This window comes from Cydia fagiglandana, chromosome 17 (assembly GCF_963556715.1).
Source record: "Cydia fagiglandana chromosome 17, ilCydFagi1.1, whole genome shotgun sequence".
Lineage (NCBI taxonomy): Eukaryota > Metazoa > Arthropoda > Insecta > Lepidoptera > Tortricidae > Cydia > Cydia fagiglandana.
The window spans coordinates 16,603,844-16,629,069 of NC_085948.1; the positions used below are offsets into that span (position 1 = coordinate 16,603,844).

Below are 25,226 nucleotides of genomic sequence, written 5' to 3' on the forward strand. Positions count from 1 at the left end.
TCTTTCTTATATATATGAATGACATTCTTTCAATTCAGCTGCAAAACACAGAGTTGATATGTTATGCTGACGATACTGTGGTCCTCTTCAGTGGGCGTTCGTGGCCTGAGGTAACCTCTATGGCAGAAACTGGTATGTCATGTGTAGTGGACTGGCTGGATAAAAATTTACTCACCTTGAATACTAAAAAAACAAAATTTTTAACTTTTTATAAAACACTTTCGTCAGCACCTCTCTCTTGTAACACTTTGGCATTGTCATCCAGTCACGGTTTATGCGACTCCATTGAACGCGCTGAGACGGTCAAGTATCTCGGAGTGGTGATTGACCAAAAGCTGTCCTTTAGACAACACATCAAAATACTATCTGGTAGGGTGAGAAAAGTTATTTATGTTATGAAGCTTCTAAGGGGTGGGGCATCCCGGGATATTTTAAAGCTTGTGTATTTTGCACTCTGCCAATCTATTATTCAGTACTGTATTGCGGCCTGGGGTGGCGCCGCCAAATGTGCAATGATAGAGGTAGAAAGGGCGCAGCGAGCTGTGCTGAAGGTAATGCTGAGGAAACCTTTCCGCTATCCTACCAACGAGTTGTACGGAGAAACGTCAGTTCTTAGAGTTCGTCAACTTTTCGTAGTAAAAGCTGTTACTGAATCTCATCGAACTGCTGTAGCTTCTGTAGACCACGTCAGACGTCGTCAAAAACGTCTTAATCACCTGACTGTCTGTTGTCCTCGAGTTAACACTGCTTTCGCCAAACGCTTTCCATTCTTCCTGCACCCCATAGTCTACAATAGGGTTTCTAAATTATGTAAATTTGATGACTTCTCTTGCTCTGTATTAAAATCGAAAACTAAGAAATGGCTTCTTACACAGTCTTACGATCAGACAGAAGAAATTATTCGTACTTAGGTAGCGTATACACACACACACACACACACACACACACACACACACACACACAATTCACTCCTTAAATTTAAATCCACTTACGCTGCATGGTTTATTTCTGAAATATATACAAACAAAAAGCACAAGATATTCCTGCATGCATTTTTTGTACTTAAATTAAATTTATATTAGATAGTTCTTAAAAAAAAAAACGGCCATCATATTCAGTTTTGTGAAAGTCTCTCAGTAAATTCTATTTTTCCGGTTCCCGAGATACAGGCTGCGCCTAGTTTGGGGCCGATGGATATTAAGTTTAATTGTAAAATCAAATTTTCTGCTAAGTTCAATCTGTGATGTCAATTGTAAAAATATTTGGTCAATAAACGATTTGTATTTGTATTTGTAAAAAAAATATAATATATACAAGAATTGCTCGTTCCTAACTAGGTATAATTTGCTTACAGAAACGCGGATATTTTTGTGCCCAGCTGTGATTTGAAAACATAAAGCCAAGTTGGAGTTAAATTCAGAGACCAACTTTTAATGAATAAAGTTTACGAATCAAACGCTTCTGTTAATTTTGTAGCATTTGCTAAAGATTAAAATCAACTGCTTAGTAAAATAGGAAAATAAATCTCGCCTAATCCTTACTTTCCTACTTAATATTATAAATGCGAAAATATGTCTGTCTGTCTATCGGGCTGTTAACTCTTCACACTTACCTAAACCGCTGAACCAGTTTTGACGAAATTTGGCATATCCGTAATTTTGGAAGCCCTATTATTGTTACCATCATCATCAACACAAAGGGTACGTATTGTCGATTGTCAATACGACGCTATTTCCATGAAGCTTCAATTTGAAATCAACCTTATCGGCAACCGAAAATATGGTACCTTTTAGTTGAAAACGTTACATATGATATAATCCTTTTATAAAAACCCTATAAACCCATAATGTTTCTATCTTCCGTCCCTTTCGCTTAATCCCGAATTTCCGTACAATTCCGGGTTTGCCCATTAGTGGGAACGAATGGAACTTAACCTTTTTTTATCAGGAAACGGAGGTCGACGGTATACGCAATTGGTCACAGACATACAACTGATTAGATCTTGCATGTTATGTTTTAAGAATAACAAGTAGGTAGGCTGTTTTGTATGACTTTAAAGTCTCTAAGATCATCTGACTCTAAGGTCAGAAATGTCGAATTTTCAATTTGTTTTTCTATCGAGTAAACTATAATGTATGTGATCGCTTACCAAAAAAAACCGGCCAAGTGCGAATTGGACTCGCGTTACAAGGATTCCGCACATTACACAATTTTTAACAATGTATTTTTTTATGTGAAAAGTGAGTGAAACGTCTTTAAAAAATCCGTAGGGGTCGGTCCAAAAACTAAGTAATTAAGTCCGACTCACGCTTGACTGTAGATTTCTAATAGGTTTTCCTGTTATCTATAGGTATAGGCCTATTTTATGTATTTTTTTCAAAATTTCAGACCCAGTAGTTTCGGAGATAAATGGGGGAATGGTTATTTTTTGCCTATTTTATTGAATTACTTCTAAACTGTTGATACGAAAATTATAAAAAATATATATTTGAGATCCTTACAATAAGCTCTTTCATTTGATATGTAACACAATATAGTTTGAAAAACTTGATTTATTAATTTTCTCATTTACCCCCCAAAAGTGGGCCCCGATGTTTAAAATTCATTTGTTTACGTTGCATGTCCGTCTTTGGGTCACAAACTTACATATAAGTACCAAATTTCAACTTAGTTGGTTCAGTAGTTCCGGAGAAAATCGGCTGTGATAGACGGACAGACAGACAGACGCACGAGTGATCCTATAAGGGTTCTGTTTTTTTCCTTTTGAGGTACGGAACCCTAAAAAAGTAGTCAGTCAATTTTTTAACGTTTGAATAAAACATTTACCTAATTAATATTTAGGACAGGGTGCGAAGCCAAGATGCCAATCGTTAACAAAGCTCAACTCTGTTGCACTAATATGGAAGCACTGATAGAGAGAGATTACCGTATCGTTCGCTACGGAGTGATGTCATCTCGATACCTAGATACATCTTTTGATTTTGTTTGCCGTTTGTCGATGTAAATACGGTTGTCATCTTGGCTAGACCCCTACCCAGTCGGTACTCGATTTGTCGTTTTGTGTGAATTTCTTAGATATGTCTTTCGGCGCTGCCTTATAGCCTTTATAGTCAGAAAGCAACATTTGTATGCGCGAGGCTCAAACGCTCTGATGTTCTTTTGTTATACTGTCCCGCTCGCACACAAAGAGCTTAAATGCCTGTTCTTTTCATTAAAAGAAAGTTCTTTTTAAAATGAAGCTAGATTGAGGTTAACTTGGTTAAGTTTTGTTTATTTGTTAGTTCAGTCTTTGATCAATGTGTTTGTGTTACTTATGTTATAATAAAAAAAACCGGGCAAGTGCGAGTCGGACTCGCGCACGAAGGGTTCCGTACCATAATGCAAAAAAAAACAAAAAAAAGCAAAAACAAAAACGGTCACCCATCCAAATACTGACCTCTCCCGACGTTGCTTAACTTTGGTCAAAAATCACGTTTGTTGTATGGGAGCCCCATTTAAATCTTTATTTTATTCTGTTTTTAGTATTTGTTGTTATAGCGGCAACAGAAATACATCATCTGTGAAAATTTCAACTGTCTAGCTATCACGGTTCGTGAGATACAGCCTGGTGACAGACGGACGGACGGACGGACGGACGGACGGACAGCGAAGTCTTAGTAATAGGGTCCCGTTTTACCCTTTGGGTACGGAACCCTAAAAATAAAAATATTACGTCATCTTATACATTATTTTCGTTTTATGTAATCTCCTAGGAGGCTTATTCGAAAAACTTCAAATTTTGATTTGATTTATCATTATTATAAATGGTGAAAGAGTAATATAAAGTTGAGATGTTTAAAATTCGAGTAAATGGCCTTTAATTTTACAGGTTAATTTAAATAGGTACATATATACAACAGATACGTTTACACAACACTCTATTGATCCTATTATGAAAACTCACTTCGTTCGTTTCATAAACCCGCACTCGTATTTTAATGCCATTAATTATGTAGCACTCACATTACCTACTTTTAAAAGACTACCCTAAGGAACTTTTAGTTAGATTCTTCCACGATTCCGCTCTGAGCGGCTACCGCGAAAACCTAAATTCGCAAATTGCGGGGATCTTTCTCTTTTACTCCAATGAAGCCGTAATTAGAGTGACAGAGAAAAATCCCCGCAATTTGCAAACTTCGATTTTCGCGGTTATAGCCCTGAGACCAGGTTAAACTTAAACCACAAATTAAGTGGAGGCTCGACAGTCTAGTCCAATCCCAAGTCAGCCAGATGGAGAGGGGGTTTAAAGGGGGGGGGAGGTGAAGTCCGCAACGAGCCAATTAGGCGATAGAACCAAAGTCTCTCGACACAGCTTAACGGATTAGTAAGCTCAAGTAACTCAAGTAGGCTAGCCTAACCTTCCACAAAAATAATGTGTAGGTACTGTGTGTCACATGCAGTTGGTTAATTAAAAAGTTTAAGTTTGATTTGAACACACGCCTTAAGGACACCGTACCACTTTTTTTCTTAAGTACGACTCACGCTTGGCCAATTGGCCATGTTTTATTAAAGTCCGGTATGAAAGTCTAAAAAACTTCTAAAAAAAGGATAAGGACATAGATTTTTATTCTGTATGTCACCGACAAAATTGTCGGACTACCTATCATGTTGTGATTAAGTGGGTTTGCCAAACATATTTATCATGCTGAAATTCAATTGAAAACTTCTAAGAGTCTAAAAAACTTAAATTAAGAAATAAAATATAAATATCACACCTTAAAAAAGAAACTCATTCGTCTGAAGAACTCAATTTCACCTCAAGCTAAATTAGACATTTATGAAATAAAAACAGTTCAAGACTTAATAAACTCATAAGACGTAAGTAAGTGGACAACCGTGCTAAGAAAACGAAGAAAAACACATCAATATTACTATGTTACGGAGTTTCGTAGCTAGAAAATTCTAGAAAAATATCTAAAATTGAAACAAATAAAATTTTTAGAAGTAAATCGTGAAATACAACGGTTCTAGTTTTGTTCACGTGCAGAACTGTAAACAAGATCATAAGGTATTTCAAGCTAACAGGCCAATTCGAACGTACACTGATATGAGAATGATATTCCAATCATGTCATTTAGTTATCGTAAGTTTCGCCTGCGCCAATAGAATAGAATAGATCTTCTTCCTCGCGTTATCCCGGCATTTTGCCACGGCTCATGGGAGCCTGCAGTCCGCTTGACAACTAATCCCATGATTTGACGTAGGCACTAATAGTCTTTCCGAAAGCGACTGCCATCAGACCTTCCAACCCAGAGGGTAAACTAGACATTATTGGGATTAGTCCGGTTACCTCACGATGTTTTCCTTCACAGAAAAGCAACTGGTAAATATCAAATGACATTTTGTACATAAACCGAAACCGTTCGGTGCGAGCCGGGGTTTGAACCCGTGACCTCCGGATTGAAAGACGCACGCTCTTACCGCTACGCCACCAGCGTTTTTTTACCTGTCTGCCAATTAGATATATAAACAGAAACGAGCGAAATGCTCGATAACTAAGTAACTTGATTCAAATATCGTTCTGATGTCAGGGTATGTTCGAATTGACCTGTAAGACGATATAAGTTTATTGTTTCAGTTTTCCATTTGTATGGCAAAAATCGTAGAAGCATTCTAAAGTAATGCGGATATAACCGTAAGAAAACCCATATCTATTTATTTAAAGGAGCATTCCATGAATGCTACGATTGTCTACCGTTGTCCTGTACGAACGCGAATTTTCTGAAGATTTGCAGGTATGAGAGTTTCGTTTTCTATGACAGTCTTCTTCCTCGCGTTATCCCGGCATTTTGCCACGGCTCGGCTCACATAGGAGCCTGGGGTCCGCTTGACAACTAATCCCATGATTTGACGTAGGCACTAGTTTTTACGAAACCGATTGCCATCTGACCTTCCAACCCAGAGGAGAAACTAGGTCTTATTGGGATTAGTCCGGTTTCCTCACGATGTTTTCCTTCAACGAAAAGCGACTAGTAAATATCAAATGATATTTCGTACCTAAGGTCAGAAAAACTCATTGGTACGAGCCGGGGTTTGAACCCGCGACCTCCGGATTGCAAGTCGCACGCTCTTACCGCTAGGCCACCAACGTTTCGTTTCGTTTCGTTTTCTATGACTAATTGTCAAAAATATGCACAGGAAAATAATCGCCTGCTTTAAGGCTCCTCTACACGTTGGCCCAACCTATTGGTCCAATATGTATTGGTGTCGGTTGGCTTTTGGCGCGCGGGATGGCGATGAGTTGGCCGCGGTGTCGGTTTTTCGGCCGCACATCAAAGGGATTGGCCAAGCGATTGCGGTACGCATCTACACGTGGCCCAATCGGCAGTGCGTGCTCGGACGCGGTCGAGGGTGGACGTTCATGCTTTTTGTGTTTTTTAAAATAAATAATGACGAATCCACATTTTAAAATTAAAAATGACGTGGCCACGTGTAGTAACGTTCCGACCAAGGCACGGCCAACTCATGGGCCAAGCGTTGGCGGAGCGTTTGGCCAACGTGTAGAGGAGCCATTAAATTTGTAACATGGCAAACCTGCATAATGCAGTCACCGCGCGCACTGGCCGGTAATAAATAAAATATGCCTTTTTGCTCGTCTTTTGTTTTACTTAATCGGGCCCCGCTCTTCATGACCTAACTTAACCCTTCGGAGACGCCATGTCTATAATTTTCGGTACAAAATAGTCTGCCATTTTTTGCGGGGGAGGGGCACATCAAATGTATAGGTACGTCATGTCAGATAAACGTCAGTCCATACATTTGGTTGACATGTGGTTGACCATTTGCCGCCTAATTTCGACAGAGGGGAACGCCTGTTAATGGCCACTCCGTTTGGTTATATTCTCTAAGACTTAACCTGTTTATAAAGCTATATTCTCCCGTTTCCCTTGAAATATGCTTCCATATATTCGAACAAAAGCTTCCGAAATGCTTTAAATTCCAACAGATGAACTACTTTAAGCCCTTAATGACACTTTTGCACAGGTCCCTGAATCGATCATCTCAGCTTTCATAAAAAGCTTATCGCTATAAGAAAATCTACTTTTTCCCATCGTTTTGCGAATAAAACTAGAATTCACCCTACTTCTATTGGAATGCGCGAATTAAATTTCGATTTAGATTTGAGATAAATCGAGTTGAATTTTAATGAAAATATTTTCGGCCGAATCGAATCCGGGGGTCTACCGCGAACCACGTTCGACGTGTTGCCTCTCTGTCGCACTTGTGCATTAATACGTAAGTGTGACAGGGAGACATCACGTCAAACGAGGTTCGGGATAGGCCCTCTGACTTTATCCGTAGCTCAAACATTACTTTGTGTAAATTTTAGGCTTATAGGCTTATCTAACTGGTTGGTTTTGTTTGTAGGATTATCCTGTCATTGATTTCGTTTTGAAATGTTTTGGTTGGGATAAAAACAATTACAAAACGATTAGCTACTCGTAATGTATTACCTAATACCTAATGTATCAACGCGGCAACGCAGCGAGCGTGTTGGGCACCTTTGCGTTGGAAGCAGCCCGGGACGAGCTTCAGTAGGTAGCTTATTTTATACATATTTCGTTTATATTTAAGTTTAGTTTTTACTACACTTCGCTTACACCAATAAACGTTAGCGAACTCCAAGCTCGTATCAAAATAGGATCATAACTGTATCAAATTATTAAATTAGAATTGGCCGGTCCACTGCCCACACCTGTGCGTGCGCCCTAAAATTAAAAGCAATCAGTCTCGTAAATTTTGTAATTACTCTTTCTGAAATGATAATAAATGGTAATAATAAATCTCTGCTGTGAAATTGGATGTTATAAGTCATAATTAACAATGTTATTTGTGTTAACTTGATTAAAAAGATTTCATCTATATTAGCATCTACTATGCGTGAATATATGTAGTTTAGGCACGTTAAAAAATAATAATTAATAATCAGGCAGGGCAGCTTGTGGCGAGCTGTTGGGGAGTAACGACCCCACGGACCCGAGTGCTCCCGAGAGTCGGTCAGGGTCTCCGTCTCCGGCGTGTCTTCGTCGGTCAGAGTGGAGCCCAAGGAGACCCGCAGGACTCTCAGCTCTGGCTTGCCTTCATTGGCCGTCCAGAGAGGAGTCGCTAGAGCTATATGCTCCAGGGGTGGAAGTGAAAGATGCATAAGACGCGAATTGGCACAGTGGCTGGTAACAGCCACTGGGTAGAAAGCGGCGCACACCTCTCGACACACCTGAGCCGCTCACACCGATGTTGCTCCTGGTTGTCTTCGCGACAGCAGTTTCAGGGGCCCATCTAGTCAGCGGCAAGTCACCGCCTGCCTCGATAACTTGTGAAAACATTGTTATGGCAGGTGTCCGTACGTCTTTGTAATAACCCAGTCTCATAGTCCACCGAAACTTCAATCCATAGACCGGTATACTGTTCTCTTTTTCTACAATAGTCCCAATGCCTGCTGCGACCGGTTCATGGGTCTATTGTTGCACCTATGAACGGGTCCCAGCAGGCGTTCTACATGACATAAAAGCTCTCCAAGGGACCTATACGTGTTGGATCTGTGTCCCCACGCAAGCCTATCAAAAAACCGGGATCATAGGCCCGTGATATCCAAGGAGATACAAATAATAATAATTAAATAATTTAGTTTTTCTAAAACTGTGCAAATCCACTAATTAAACAAATTTGACTTATTTTATATACCTACCAAGTTACCAACGTTGAGAATATTGTTTTGACAGTCACCTTCATAACTAATGGACACAATTATTTGTCAAATCTAACAAACAGTTAATATTCTTTGTCCCTATCCGTCATATTGACACTAAGGATGACTCACGCTAGACCGGGCCGGGGCCGGCCGGAGCTTCGTTTTCTATGGAAAGCACCACGTGATCACCGGCAGGGGTGCGAAACTCCTGACTTCGGTCACACTCGGCTCAGCATTGCTCCGAGCAATTATTAGGGTTGGCACCACTTGACTTCCTTTTGCGAGCACGACCACAGATAAGATAATAATCACTTGAATTTTGACAACCCTAAATAGCCGAAAGGGATAGTACCATATATTAGAAAGGGACAACATTGTCGACCCTGAACCGCTGTCAAACTTCGTTTTTGTAGGAAGTTTCCTTTCTGTACGGTAGTACTATTAATTATTCTGTGTCACCGTTCAGCCGTCATAGAAGAATGACGTGTCGGACGCCTCGGCCCGCGCTCGGATCGGTCCAGCCAGCGTCACCCTTAATACTTTGAATCGTGTCACGAGACATTAAAATAATACTAAAACTTTAATGAGTTTTAAAATCCGAATACGTATCACGAGCAACTCTAATGTCCAAAAAGTCCTCTATCTCTGACCTTCTTTGGATCCGTGTGTCCTGCCTTGGATCCGTAATTAAAGTGAAATTGTATAGGTATATTTACTTTTCCTAAGAGACTCACGAGATGACTAACGTTGGCAGGTCAATAATTCAGGTGGGCGAGTCACGTGCCTAATTGCCACGGCCTTAGCGGACGCTAAGCGCTCCTACTATTGACTACGACTAGTGGACTCCGTGTCATAAATAGGCGATTTTAATAGGGGATATTACTGCAATGTTCTGCCGACAGAGTGCAGCACTACCGACTCAGTAAATTCATAGACTAACTTATACATACTGTGCCTTAACTGTTTTTGGACAAGTTTTCACAGACAATAAAATATGACATAGATGTATCAAGGCGGTTTGTTAACAAGGGCCTACGTAAACGCGAAAATCGAAATTTAGTTATCTGCCTCTTTATCGCTTGAATATGCAGAGTGATAGAGAGATTAGATAACGAAATTTCGATTTTCTTGTTTCGCTGTAGACCATGTGTCAATGTGGTTTGTTTACTGTATGTGCACTCAGGTGCCACCTACGCAGAGCTTTGCCTAATATTCCCTATTGTTGAAAAATATGCTGAGAGCCAACCCTATCACTTGCATTCTACACTATTTTAAAGTATTAAAAATCGTCACCTACTAATCTCTACCATAGAGGAATATAGTAATACAAGAGTGCTCACTCCATACATCAGTTTTGGTCCAAAAATATTATTATTTCCATAGCAACTTTCATAGTCGACATCTAGCATCGAGTAGCGGAATTAACAGTACTTTAAGTAGTAGTAGTAGTAATGTCAAGTGACAATATATGTAGAACCAACCGGAAATGCTATGGAAAAGCGAATATTTTGGAACCAAAACTGATGTATGGAGTGAGCACTCTTGTCTTACTTACTATATATCTCTACTATCCCTACAATTATTTTAATACCTATTATTAGATAGAAAAGTAACTCTGTCTAGACAGATCGAACCGGCCGTTGAACCGATTTAAAAGAAATTTAGTATGGAGAGATAGTTTAAGACCCGAGAGTGGACATGGGATAGTTTTCATCAATTATCATTATCACTCGCAGTACGCTGGTATGACATACCTAGTTATGTTGGCTTTTTCTTCTACTTACATGAACCATGTTCGCTATCACTCGTTTCCCTGATGTCTTGTATATTTCATCTAAATTACTAGTAAGTGGTCTGTGTCTGACGGATATATGGGCCGCTTCTACAGGGATTAGTGAACATGAACAAGGGTTAGGGAATGGGGTTAATGTGGTATTACTTTTACAACTGGCTTAGAAAGTGGCCAGTGCCTTAAATCCGCCAAGCTATTTTTTATATAAGGTATTAATTTATTAGTTGCAGATATTTTATTTTACTTTAAAACAATTAACTTTAAACAGAAATTAAGAATTTTTTTTTTGTTTGTTTCCAGTTACCGAGCAAAAAAATTACGCTTTAGTCCGTAGCGGCAACATACTTGCCATACATAAAACAAAAACGCATCTCTACATTAAGAATTACGGTTCGAAAATTAAATCGAATGACTAGAAAGGAATGTCAAATGGTTTTATAATTTCTTCTAAAAATAATCACCATGTGCATTTAAATGACAAGACGTTTAACACTATCTGTCATGTCACTAATGTCAAATTTTTTTTTGTCTTAAATGTTATTGTGGTTCGAAGTGAAGTGAAAGTGAAGTGACAAGACAGTTAAGTGTTAGGTAAAAGAGGTACTATTATTTCATACTTAAATATACTCCAGGAACCGAGTACTATCAACTGTAAAAATACCTGCAGCTAATAAGTTAGCACCTTATATATAAAATATTGGGCCATTTGGGCCTATTCAGATACCAAGAACACCTTAAATCGTCAGAAATATTGCAGAGCGCTAAATGAAATTACAGATGTAGTGAATAGTTATTTTTCATCGTATTTTCACGGAAACTTACGAACGTGTCTTGCTGTTTCAGTTAGTCTCGGTACAAAAAGTAACCTTTTTACTTATAAATTTAAGTTGTGTAGGTACTTAGGTACTCCTTGGTTTAACATTTTTGAAATTATTCTTTCCAATTCTGTTTGTTCCCGTTTTATTTACATCATCTTTTCGGCTTTCAATAACAACGCACAGAAAGAGGATTTTTGCAAAGAGGATTAAATAAGTAGGTAACGAATGACTTTGTTTGGAACTTTGTCATAAGTCGGATTGTTTCTCAGTCGGTCGATAACATTTTACCTAACGTTTCACGTCAAAAAATAATTTTATATAAGGTATTTATTAGTTGCAGATATTTTATTTTACTTTAAAACAATTAACTTTAAACAGAAATTAAGAATTTTTTTTTGTTTGTTTCCAGTTACCGAGCAAAAAAATTACGCTTTAGTCCGTAGCGGCAACATACTTGCCATACATAAAACAAAAACGCATCTCTACATTAAGAATTACGGTTCGAAAATTAAATCGAATGACTAGAAAGGAATGTCAAATGGTTTTATAATTTCTTCTAAAAATAATCACCATGTGCATTTAAATGACAAGACGTTTAACACTATCTGTCATGTCACTAATGTCAAATTTTTTTTTGTCTTAAATGTTATTGTGGTTCGAAGTGAAGTGAAAGTGAAGTGACAAGACAGTCAAGTGTTAGGTAAAAGAGGTACTATTATTTCATACTTAAATATACTCCAGGAACCGAGTACTATCAACTGTAAAAATATCTGCAGCTAATAAGTTAGCACCTTATATATAAAATATTGGGCCATTTGGGCCTATTCAGATACCAAGAACACCTTAAATCGTCAGAAATATTGCAGAGCGCTAAATGAAATTACAGATGTAGTGAATAGGCTATTTTTCATCGTATTTTCACGGAAACTTACGAACGTGTCTTGCTGTTTCAGTTAGTCTCGGTACAAAAAGTAACCTTTTTACTTATAAATTTATTTTGCGTAGGTACTACTCCTTGGTTTAACATTTTTGAAATTATTCTTTCCAATTCTGTTTGTTCCCGTTTTATTTACATCACCTTTTCGGCTTTCAATAACAACGCACAGAAAGAGGATTTTTGCAAAGAGGATTAAATAAGTAGGTAACGAATGACTTTGTTTGGAACTTTGTCATAAGTCGGATTGTTTCTCAGAGTCGGTCGATAAGATTTTACCTAACGTTTTACGTCAAAAAATAATTTTTATTTAAATTGTATTTTCTAACTTCTGGGGCGCCAAATTTCAAAATACGCCCCTGGTCTTACCTTAGCGGGCGGTGAGCTAGAAGGCTCATCAAACAGAGCCCACACCTTCGGCTTGAGCCTCTGCCAGGCCCCGAGCTCCCCCGCGAAGTAAGCTTCTTCGTAACCGAAGAGTCGAGCGATTTCCTCTTCTGAAGGCTTTTCGCTGTCGATGTCCAACTTGTCCAGGATTGCCAGGGTGTTCTGTGAAAGAATGGTTCAGTTATAAACGTGTATTTTCGATATACTCGTAAAAACTTAAACTCTCGCGTTTTGTACACATAATATTAAATTTAATAACACAAACGGGTCTACCGCGATGTATAAATTCCGACGTTTCAGCTGAGTTACACCAGTTGTGGTCACGGAAAGACTGATGTCCTAGCAAATGTCAACGGGGATATCAACAAAACACCACTGAACTACCCGAAATTTATTAATAAAAATGTTCGGCGTAGACAAAGAAATTGCAGCTGGCGTTAAAGTTTAATATTTACCCAAACCCGTACCCGGACGGTAGACCCGTTTGTGTAATTAAATATGTGTATTTTCGATGTAAGTAAAGATAATCAGGAGCTTGAAATGGCAATAGGCTGGGAATGTATGCGGAAAGGACGCAAACAGATGAGCCAGAAGAATAACTGACTGAGGACCACAAAAATATTGGTCAGAATGTTACGTGAAATAGGTGGTCCAATTTGGAGAAGACTTTTAGAAGACCTTTAGTATACCTTTAAATGAGCAATTCTTGTCTTGGCGCTGGCTAGCCAGTTCCTTTGCTTGAACTTGGCTTGACACGCTACCGCGTGTCTAGATATTTCGGGGATCTCGGAAACGGCTCTAACGATTCCGAAATTTGCTATATGGGGGTGCTGGGACGAGAAATCGATCTAGCTAGTTCTTATATCTAGGAAAACGTGCATTTTTGAGTAGTTTTTATATGTTTTCCGAGCAATACTGGTCTCCCAGATATTAATAGTTTATTACCATAAATTTTTTTACATTATGATTTATGAATCTCATAAAAACTCACTATAACGATCTCAGATTTTACTTTGTATTAGCAACCACTAAATAGTGCTCATTGTTAATGCCTAGACTAACGTAGATCTAATCTAGATACCTATAGGCACCTAGTCTGCAGGTTATTTCAGGGAACAACCCCTAGCAGAGCGTGGGTAATTTTGCGAGGGAAGCTACACTCAGTACTAAAACAGCACATGTCACAGGAAATATCTATTTACTTACTACATTTAGTATCAAAGTGATAGACGGCATTTACGGTAAAACTGTGTTATACTGATAAAGTTGCCTGCGGCTGGACGTTGGCTGAAATGTGTTTGGGTGAAAATTTGATGTTTAATTATTTACAATGTGTATATGTCTTTAAAACTATCATTAAAGTTGCTAAGAGCGTTTTCAGCAACATTACATTTGGGAATAAACTTAGGTAGGTAGGTAGGTAGCTCTATTTTACACTTCATTGGGTAAATATATTCTGGAAAACCATATATGTCCATAAACAAAGAGATGATTATCTCCGTCCGTGTTTGAAATCAAATACGGCCCGATTCGAACAATGTTTATAAGAAACCACAGCGGTATGATACCGACCAGTCGGTGTCAAAAGAGACATTTCTTTAACCGAAAGTTACTTTTTACACTGACAGATAGGTATAAACCGCTGTGGCTTCTTATAAGCATTTTTCGAATAGGGCCGACAGTCCCTGGCCAAAATATATTGAATAGAGTCAGACGTCCAAGAAAAGTCTGCAGCGGATTTGATAGCCTACGCAGGGCAAGTGTTATTTTAAACGCCAAACTTCTATGAAATTATGGACGTATAAATAACACTTGGACTGCGTGGGCTTTCAAATCCGCTACAGACTTTTCTTGGTCCAACTTTAACCAGAAGCGGTATCATGGTCTCATTTTTATCACCTGTCATGCCATGCGTCACTTTCGCACTTACATATTTTTTTAGAACGTGACAGGCATGGTGACAAATGATAAAGAGCCGACCATCTTAGGCCTACAGATTAGCTTGCGTCTAGTCCGTACTAAACCCTGCGTACAACCAAGCCTGTTGTAGCCTGCAGATAAATTGAAACACCGTATTTACGACCGCCGTAAACCCGACCAAAACGGTTTGGCGTGCTTCCACTGTTTATGGGTGTGGGTTCGGCGCTGGTTTTATTGTCACTTTGTCTGGCGGAAGAGTTAAGGATAACTCAGATTAGACCGGGCCGTGTCCGGGCCGGAGCTCCCAGCGCTTTTCTATGACACGACAGGCGATCACGTGATGCTTTCCTTAGAAAACGATGCGCCGGAAGCTCCGGGTCAGACACGGCCCGGTCTAACGTGAGTCATCCTTTACATTTTTAGATATTAGAGATTTACAGATGTAGCGCATAATTATTTCCCATCGTGTTTTCACGGAAACGTTCGAACGTGTAGTGCTATTTCAGTCAGTCTCCGTATAAAAAGTAACGTAGTCGCGTCAAAACCGTAACAAGTTGTGAAAGCTAAATCACGCTCCTGATTATTAGGATAAGGCAACGGAAAAGTAATATGAGGTAAATCTTACAAGATTCTGTAAGCAATATAGAAATGTTTGTGGAAAAGAAAATGAAGTTCTGAATGCTTTATATACAGTCGCCATCAGATATACCGGAGCAGCCAAGGTGATCAAAAATGTCTGAACACGCACTCTAACGCCTTGACAATAGAGGCGTGTTCAGATATTTGTGAGCTTGTTGACCGATCCGATATTTCTGATAGCGACTGTATCTGATTTTGATTGAAATAAGGCACAGATGATATGGTAAAAAATTGCGTTTATATTTTAGTTTATTTCAATTTTCTACATTGTAATGGTGAGTGGGAGCCCCACGAGTCTAACCGGGGACCCGGCAGGCCTCGTCGGCGATGGCGGGATAACTTGGACTCCTTGAGAGGCTGGCCAGATATTGCACTAAATAGAGACGAGTGGAGGAAGAGGGGGGAGGCCTTTGCTCAGCAGTGGGACACAGTGGGCTCTGAATGACAATAATAAAAATGTAATGGTGTGCTCTATGTTTGGGATTCTATTATAGAATCCTTCGCTTGGTCTAGGGTCCAATGTATCGCCGTAAATATCTCATTTTGCCTCCTTGTTACACAATCTACTATATCTTCGGTCACGTCATTAGTTTCAATTTTAACTTCATTTTAAATTCCATCCAACTTACAGAGACAAAGGAGCAAAATCAATTTTAATTAAAACTCGTAGCAGTAAGTAACTTGCTGAGTAGGCAGAAATCGCCCATAAAATTTGCAACGTCATCGAATTTTTTGCGTATGGCCAGTCATTTTCATAAACCCAACGAATTTTAAAATAAAAAGGTTTAGTCGATGAGTGGATTTTTAACCTACTAAGTCCCAGCATACAATTTTTGTACATATTCCAAAATCTATTTTGAACTTTAACTGTGTAACTAAGGATTCCAATTTGAAAAATGAAACAATTGCTTCTGGGTCTCAGAAGGTTTTAAGAGGGTCATTCTCTGAGAATAATATGTCTGCGGTTGCGTTTTGCATCTAATTTCTCTTGCATCTAAGACTCTTTTCATACATTTTATACAGGGTGGCCAAAAAATAAGTGCATTTTGGGATTATATTGAGCCACTTTTACTATTGGGACCAACCCCGAAATTGCGAAAAAAATTTGGCTGTTTCATACATTTTGGCTGGTCTATTTTCTTTGAAGAAATTTTCATGCCAAACATAACTACTTATACCGGGTGTGGCCTGTAACATGAGCAAATAATTAAAACATAGATTGTACTCCTCAAACGGTGACACTTTTGTTCAACAAGTTTTAAAAATTATGAAGTATTTAGACTCCCTATTTTTCATACAAAATAAATATTATCTTCAATGGACGCCATCGCCACGCCATATCATTGTGATTGACGTTGCTTGTCACGCTTTAAACATAACAAAATTCGCAATACATTGCGTCTTAGAATAAACTTTAACGTGTATTAAAAATCAAACCACAAGTTATTATTAAAAGTCGCTGATCAACATTTGTTGATCAGTATGAGGAGTACAGCCTACAGTTTAATTTTTTGCTCATATTACAGGCCACATCCGGTATATATGTTCTGGTGCATGAAAAGACGAGACAATTTATTTATTGATTTTGGCAATGTCCACCCTCGATATTTATAAATAAAATGTAATTATTTTCACATTTGGTACCTATCAGTTTCACTTTTACCCTACCGAATTTCCTCAATTTCCGCACGAAAACCCATCAGTCCCATCACTCACACAATTAATTTTTCCCACACACCCAATACTTCATTAATTCCCGGCCGTCACTAGCAGCTATAATCAAATAAGCCCGATTTATTCTTCCCGGGGATTCCCGGCGGGATAATAAGCGGCGTGTCCGAATCTCTCGGTCCCGGGTAATCCCGGATAATGGAATGGTGATCCTTTGTTTATGTTGCGGTAACTTGCGTGAGAGAGAGGGCAGACCTTTCAGTGTATATTCGCTTTTTATGTGCTCTGGTTTTTTAGGGTTCCGTACCCAAAGGGTAAAACGGGACCCTATTACTAATACTTCGCTGTCCGTCCGTCCGTCTGTCTGTCACCAGGCTGTATCTCACGAACCGTGATAGCTAGACAGTTGAAATTTTCACAGATGATGTATTTCTGTTGCCGCTATAACAACAAATACTAAAAACAGAATGAAATAAAGATTTAAGTGGGGCTGCCATACAGCAAACGTGATTTTTGACCAAAGTTAAGCAACGTCGGGCGTGGTCAGTACTTGGATGGGTGACCGTTTTCTTTTTGCATTTTTTTCCGTTTTTTTTTTTGCTTTATAGTACGGAACCCTTCGTGCGCGAGTCCGACTCGCACTTGCCCGGTTTTTTTTTACTGGGTCGAGGACACTTGTTTTCTCGCATTAGGATGGAAACGAGCACGTAAAATTCTAAGTGGTGATAGTATGAAAATATCTAATTCTGACACAAAAGTTGTGAGTACAGTCAGCAGCAGAAGATGCTTAGAAGGTGAGGTGTTAAAAATTACTTAGAAATAAACTCGCTCGCTTACCAGCTTCTGCTTCTGACTGTACAACTTTAAAAAGAAATGCTCCATTATGAAAATCGGGCTTGATTTATCCCAAACATAAATGGTAAAATAAAATACATACGTTACATTCACCTGACAGCGACTAATACCAGGCGTGTCTCACTCCGCGATTTCGTCGCTTTGCTACAGGTAGCTAAAATTACATCCGTTCGACCCCAATTTTGGGGTTTGCCATAAGCTGCGCGTGGCGCTGTCGCCACCTAGCGGCCATATCTGTGCTGATCGTGACAGACGCGTTTTGTTAGAGAGTGAGTCTTCTGTACTTAGTACTATTATTTATTCTGTGCTTATACATATAGCAATCATTCATCAAGGCCACATACATCCTTTTCATTCTACTGTATGCATGCGTTCTGTAGGTTTGCTGTTTATCACCGGCATTTAAATATAACATAATATTAAAATAACATTTCAAAATATAAACTGCAAGTTTGTTTTTTGAGCCATCCTGTAAAAACAAAAATAATAAGAAAGAGAACTAAGTGAATATTCTGTTCTCTCTGACATCACGTTGTCACAACGGTTAGTACTATCAACAAAAACAAACTGTTTACAAGAAACTATAGCACGAAGAAATCTCGACCCTCACCCATAAGAACAAGGTCGAAAATCAAATGAGACCCACGTATCAAAAATTAAGGTGTAGCTGGGTGAAAGTTAGTAGTCTTGTGTATGAGATATTTTGATGAATTTGAGAATTGCAAGTTTAGAAGGAAATTGGTTTTGATAAATCGCTGGCACAATATAACGGCTCGGCCACGACATCGAGCGTTGGAGCGTGACACAGCGATCGGACCTTTCGCTCCAACCTATGGTTATCGCTCCCGCCGTCGCAAGTCGCTCGATGTCGTGGCCGAGCCGTTACAGGGTTCTATGTTTCACTTTTATGGAACTGAAATTTGAAAATTGTCAGATTGACATTAAGTTGAATCTCAACTATCTTGCAAACATAGAACCCTGTAATATTGGGGCAGCGAAATATCTATAGCAAACAGTTTCGCTGACGTGCTGTCTGTGTACTATTTTAAAACCGGCCAAGTGCGAGTCAGACTCGCACACGAAAGGTTCCGTACCATTACGCAAAAAACGGTTCATCCTATTCAAGAAAATCACATTTCTTGTATAGGAGCCCCATCACTTAAATATTTATTTTATTCTGTTTTTAGTATTTGTTATAGCGGCAATAGAAAGCCTGGGTAACAGACAGACAGACAGACAGACAGACAGACAGACAGACAGACAGACAGACAGACAGACAGACAGACAGACAGACAGACAGACAGACAGACAGACAGACAGACAGACAGACAGACAGACAGACAGACAGACAGACAGACAGACAGACAGACAGACAGACAGACAGACAGACAGAGAGACAGACAGACGGACAGACAGTGGAGTCTTAGTAATAGAGTCCCGCCTTTACCCTTTGGGTACGGAACCCTAATAAATGACAATAATTTATCTTCAAGTCTGTCTAAGGTCTAAGGTATCTTTGCGTCGACTTTTCAGTCAGATTTACTAAGATTTTGCGGCCCTTAAAGAACTTTCAGTGTGTGGACTTCAGTGGAAACTTAATGGAAACCTATCTTCATCTAAGATGTTGTTAGTTCAAATATTTAAAGACCTAAACAAGACTTGTCTATCCCTTAATTACGGTGTTGCCTTGCCACGTTTGGGAAATTTAGAACTTTTGCTTTATAATTAATTCAATCTAGGTCTTAGATGAGTTTTAGAAGAAAATTGGTACTAGGGACTAAGTTTTGACTTGGTTAGAATTTTGTTTAGTGAAGAAATTAAAGTTAACAAGGCACTGACTACAGTATATTGAGTTATATTATTAGTTTTAGGTGTTTTTGAATTATAGTTAGTCAAACCAAATTTGTCAGTAAATAAGAACAAAAAACTATACTCATCCTTTTCTTTTGGGTGATAGTACGATTGTAAGATAAAGATCACAAAAATGATGATAGACAAGTATGAGCCGAGAGAGCTCGATTCGGAAAATGAATTAGATTTCTACTAGACTTCAACAAGTTACGATATGGATAATTTAAAGATATTTGTAAGATAGATATGTCAAATTTGACGTTTCCGCGATTCTGGAGGTCCTCTTGAACGTTTAAGACAAGTTATGACTTAGATATCCAAGTCACATCTAGTCGATATCTAATGTAGATCTAGTTGATCTCTAGATCGTCTCTAGATCTTGTGATTATCTCGAAATCCGAATACAGGCATCTGTCTATGTTTGAAGTGACAGTCCTTTGACAAACTATATTTCTTTCTATAAAAGACGAACAATACCGTTGAAGAATGACATGAATTTAAAAAAAGCTGCAGTCGGGTATTTTCGAAAAGTTCAAAATGTCGAGTAATTCCAAAAATGGTCTCTAACATGACAGAATTATAAGATTTATAAGTGATTATCGGAATCATTCGAATACACCTTATTACAATCAATATCAAATAGATGATATCAGTCTCAGTGGCTAGCCCCCCCTGAAACTTTAGTCATCATAAAGAAAATAATAAAGGAGGACTCACGTTAGACCGGGCCGTGTTCGGGCCGGAGCTTCCGGAGCTTTTCTATGATATGACAGGCGATCACGTGATGCTTTCCATGCGCAAACTATGCGCCGGAAGCTCCGGCCCGGACACGGCCCGGTCTCTAACGTGAGTCATCCTTAAGGCATGTGCACACCGGCTGCGTGTGCGCGACGTGCACGTGCGCGTGCGGCGTTGTAGTATACAGATCCTTATGAGAGATGGCACACCGCTTGCGTGACGTATGCGTGTGCGGCTCCAACATTTTAGCGCACGCACACGCGCACGTCACGCACACGCAAGCCGGTGTGGCTCGGCCTTTAATTGTACAAAATAGAAACCATTTCTTTGTCCTCTGCCCTTCGATTTACCGCTCTAATAAACTACTAAATACTTGCCCCCATAAATATGCCCATTAGCAAGGAATCAGTTTCATGCCAAAGCCTTCTTATGAAGTTCAAGGGATAAACTGTAGCGGATTTCTTCATAAATGTGACGTTTGGATGCCAACTGCAGCTAATGGGTCATTCTATGGAACTTGCTAACTATGTAAACAATTATCAAACTGCACAACGGGACTTAATCGCGTATTTAAGTTTTAAGATTTACCTCCGACGTTTCGAGGACGGCGTTGTCCCCGTGGCGTGACTCGCGCGGCTAGAAGATGTTGATGTCAACTTGAGCCAGTCTTCTCCGAGACCACGGGGACAACGCCGTCCTCGAAACGTCGGAGGTAAATCTTAAAACTTAAATACGCGATTAAGTCCCGTTGTGCAGTTTGATAATGTTTAATAATCGTGAAAGTTTAAATCAGTGTTATGTAAACAAACTAGTAAATTCATCAATCAGAGACAATTTCAATATGGCGGTTTGTTTACATGGTTAGCAAGTTCCTTAGAATGACACTTTAGCTGCAGTTGATATCCGACGTCATACGGCGTCGTCATCAGTTTGTCAATTCCACTGTCACTACACCTTATAAAACAAAGTCCCCCGCCGCGTCTGTCTGTTTGTGTGTATTGTATGTTCGCGATAAACTCAAACACTACTGAACGGATTTTAATGAGGTTTTCACCTATCAATAGATTAATTTTTGAGGAAAGTATAGCTGTAACCCGTGGCGGGTCGCTAGTTCTTGATGGAATGTGTAACATTCGCCGTCGCTTTACATTTCTTCCCACATTCATTTTATCAAGGAAATTGACAGATACAGCGGCGGCAACGACGTCGCATTAAATGTGCGAGGCGTGAGCGTCGAAGGAATCCACTCAAATCGTTTTACATGAGTTTCAAAATAAGCTTTAAAAAGAAACGCGAACCACGTTCGACGTTCTGCCTCCTTGTCACGCTTACGTACGAATTTACAAGTGCAACAGAGTGGCAACACGTCGATCTTGGTTCGCGGTAGGCCCTCAGTACCCCGCCGGAGAGCTTACGATCGTCGTTCTCACTAGCCAGTACATGCTCAGTCACCGAGGCCGAAACCGGCCAGGCCCCGTAGACAAGACGCCAATCGCTTACGCTCCGTAGCGATCGAAACGCAACTGTCACTGTCGCACTAATATGGAAGCGTGATAGAGAGACGTAAAGCTTTTCGTTGTCGAAGCGATAGCGATTGTAACCTTGGCTAGGCCGGCAGGACAGGATAATGATGATGACGTCACAGAAAATTGCTGCCTCTTATCGCTAGCCGCTTATGACATACACACCGGCGTCTAAACAGAAAGCAACAGATGGCTGAACAAAGGGAACTTTCACCCATATTTGATTAATATTTTTGCCTTCAGCCAAACAGAAAAGTTTCCTTTGGCCCTTTGCTATGGAGATTTAGCTGTGTCATTCTACCGCGATATATTAGGAAGAGAAACGTTTGAATAATATATATTGGGAGGGTAAAAAGCTTTTTGTATTGTTTTTTGTTGTTTTTAGTCTTTCCCATCACGGAACAATGGTGTTCCGGAACTTTGGGAGACATGCGCGGAGCTGAAGCCAACACGTAGAGGTCCTTTTGGCACTTTAATGGAATATCAGGGGTAAGTTTTATTATTACATAATTATTTTTGTTCTATCTTTATTTTTTGATACAATTTTTTTTATCATCACTAATAATTATAAATGCAAAAGTAACTTTGTCTGAATGTCGTATGTCTGTCTGTCTATCACCTCTTTATTCTTTCACCGCTAAACCGATTTAGATGAAATTTGATACGGATATAGTTTCGAGACCCGGAGAAGGATATAGAGTAGTGTTTATCAGTAAATATTAATAATCATATTTCCTTTATAGGATATCACATATTTTTTTATTATAAAACACAACATACTATGATAATTTTCACTGTGTTTAATTGTTGATTAGATTTTGCTCGCTCCCAGACATAAACGGATAGACGAACGGACGGGGCGTTGTTATTACAACACTAATTGGTTCATACAGAGCTGGAAGGCCTGAGCGGCTACCCCGAAAACCGAAATTCTCAAATTACGGGGATCTTTCTCTTTTACTCCAATGAAGGTGTAATTAGAGTGACAGAGAAAAATCCCCGCAATTTGCGAACTTCGATTTTCGCGGTTGTAGCCCTGGGCTTGAATCCGGGTAAGAGCATTTATTTATGTATATACATTTAATATTTTTAGTATTAAAATAGAAGTGAAACTTCTATTAGTTTGTATTTACTCTTGGATTCTGTTTAGTACCTTTTATGTACAAAACCTTAAGGGGATCCTATGCCCCAATGACATTCGACCTTAATCCCTTAATTTACTAATATTTTTTGTAGCTTAATTATCATATTACCAACAACGGCTTTAAGCAATATATGTGACGTCCCACGGGTAAAGGTACCTTATGGCGGTTGGCGCTTACGCTATTATTAACGCCGCTTCAATATTATTGCGGCGCTATGCGACGTAAGCGCCAGCCGCCATAAGGTACCTTTTTTCGTAGAACGTCACATATTATCCCATATTTATTTACTTCAAAGTTCATTGTCTTCGAGATATTTGGCATCAAAGTTGAACAATTTTTGCCCAAAAAACTTTCTTTTTCTGGCCGTAACTTTTGTGTTAATTAGTTTAAAATTAAAACCTTAAACACTTTTACAGAGACGTCAAAAACGAAGCCGAATATGTAGATTTCGTATATGTTAGATCTTTCACAGCAATCAAGATACGAAAAAATGTTTTTTTACACAATATTTAAAAAAAAAAGTACTCATTCATTTCGTTCAAAATCCGGTAAACAAAAATGGAGATAAAAGATTGAGGAACCGTTTGCCTTTCTATTCTATCTGTAGTGCAAAAGTAGGAGATACGATTCAAAACTTGTCAAAAATCGATGAAAACCTTGGGTAGCCCCTTAAGAATTACGGCAAAATATCACATTTAAGAACTAAACCACAAGATGCCAAACACTGCTGTCCAAAAAACATCATCTGCACCATACCGCTTCTAATGGAGCACCGTCACGTTCAATAGCACCAGACATGCCACCAGTTTATCTAGACCTCCCATGTAACTACGAACCAGTGAATAAGCGAGTCGTTACGAAGGTCATACCCAAATGGACATGATAAATGTGTTAGGCACATTCGCTTCATTTTATGTCCCACCGCTAAAAGGATTGGATAGCTATTTGGCATACTAGATATTTTTCTCGGAGAGTTTGTGTGAATACTATTTTTTTGTTTCCTTTTTAGAGGTCCGTAGCCAAATGGCAAAAAACGGAACCCTTATGGATTCGTCATGTCTGTCTTTCTGTCTGTCTGTCCGTCCGTATGTGACAGCCACTTTTTTCCGAAACTATAAGAACTATACTGTTGAAACTTGGTAAGTATATGTATTATGTGAATCACATTAAGATTTTTACATAAAAATAGAAAAGAAAACAATAAATTTTGGGGGTTCAGCATACTTATTACAACTGAAACTCAATTTTTTTTTCATCAAACCCATACGTGTGTGGTATCTATGGATAGGTCTTCAAAAATGATATTGAGATTTCATTTTTATATAAATATCATTTTTTTCTAAACTGAATAGTTTGCGCGAGAGACACTTCCAAAGTGGTAAAATGTGTGCCCCCCCCCCCTGTAACTTTTAAAATAAGAGAATGATAAAACTAAAAAAAATATATTATGATGTACATTACCATGCAAACTTCCACCGAAAATTGGTTTGAACGAGATCTAGTAAGTATTTTTTTTTTATACGTCATAAATTGTAAACCGCAATTTTATTATGTTACTTGCTGCTACGGAACCCTTCATGGGCGAGTCCGACTCGCACTTGGCCGCTTTTAATTGTGCTAATGAGCTGCTTGTCTTATTCTGACAAGATTTCCTACTTTTAAGATATGTATAAGTGAGACCTTACTTTACAGATATGAGTCTAACTAATAAAAGGAATTAGTTAGGCGGATGTCTAAGTAAGAAAAGCAAATAAAGATACAAAACCGTTCAAAGAAAATTCTTTACCTAAGTTCGAAATGGTTTTTAATTGAAACGATTTTGATCATGTGTTATTTAAATGCAAAATGTATTGTATTTCTTTGTGTTCTTATGTTGTTGTGTGGTTTTATTAGCCGATGGTGATCCACAAATAAATAAATAAAATACAACTACGGCCTAAAACAAAATAATGTTTGTTAAGATGTTTAAGTAAAGCGACGTCAATCTGAAGATTATTTTCCATAGATACCTCACGTAGGTAGGTACTAATAATATACCTATCAAATGGGCCCCTGGAGGCACTCATTCGAAATGACAGCGATGTCACGTCTTAGTATCTACGTTAACATACACCCACACTCAGATTTCTATATTTAGAACTGATCCTAAAATATCTACGCACATTACTTCCCTCAAGGGAGTACCAGTTTTTGAACTCTGTAGGTAGAGAAAAATACAGGTGTTA

At 38.9% G+C, this 25,226-nt stretch overlaps 1 protein-coding gene across 1 annotated transcript in view; it reads right to left on the reverse strand.

Annotated features, from left to right (window-relative positions):
• Positions 1–12,820, reverse strand: part of LOC134672591 (potassium voltage-gated channel protein egl-36-like) — a 199,679-nt gene extending 186,859 nt beyond the window's left edge. Inside the window, exon 1 of the mRNA XM_063530544.1 lies at positions 12,642–12,820. The gene's annotated coding sequence lies outside the window, so the exon portion shown is untranslated. The remainder of the gene's footprint in view (positions 1–12,641) is intronic.
• Between the last annotated feature and the right edge of the window lie 12,406 nt (positions 12,821–25,226).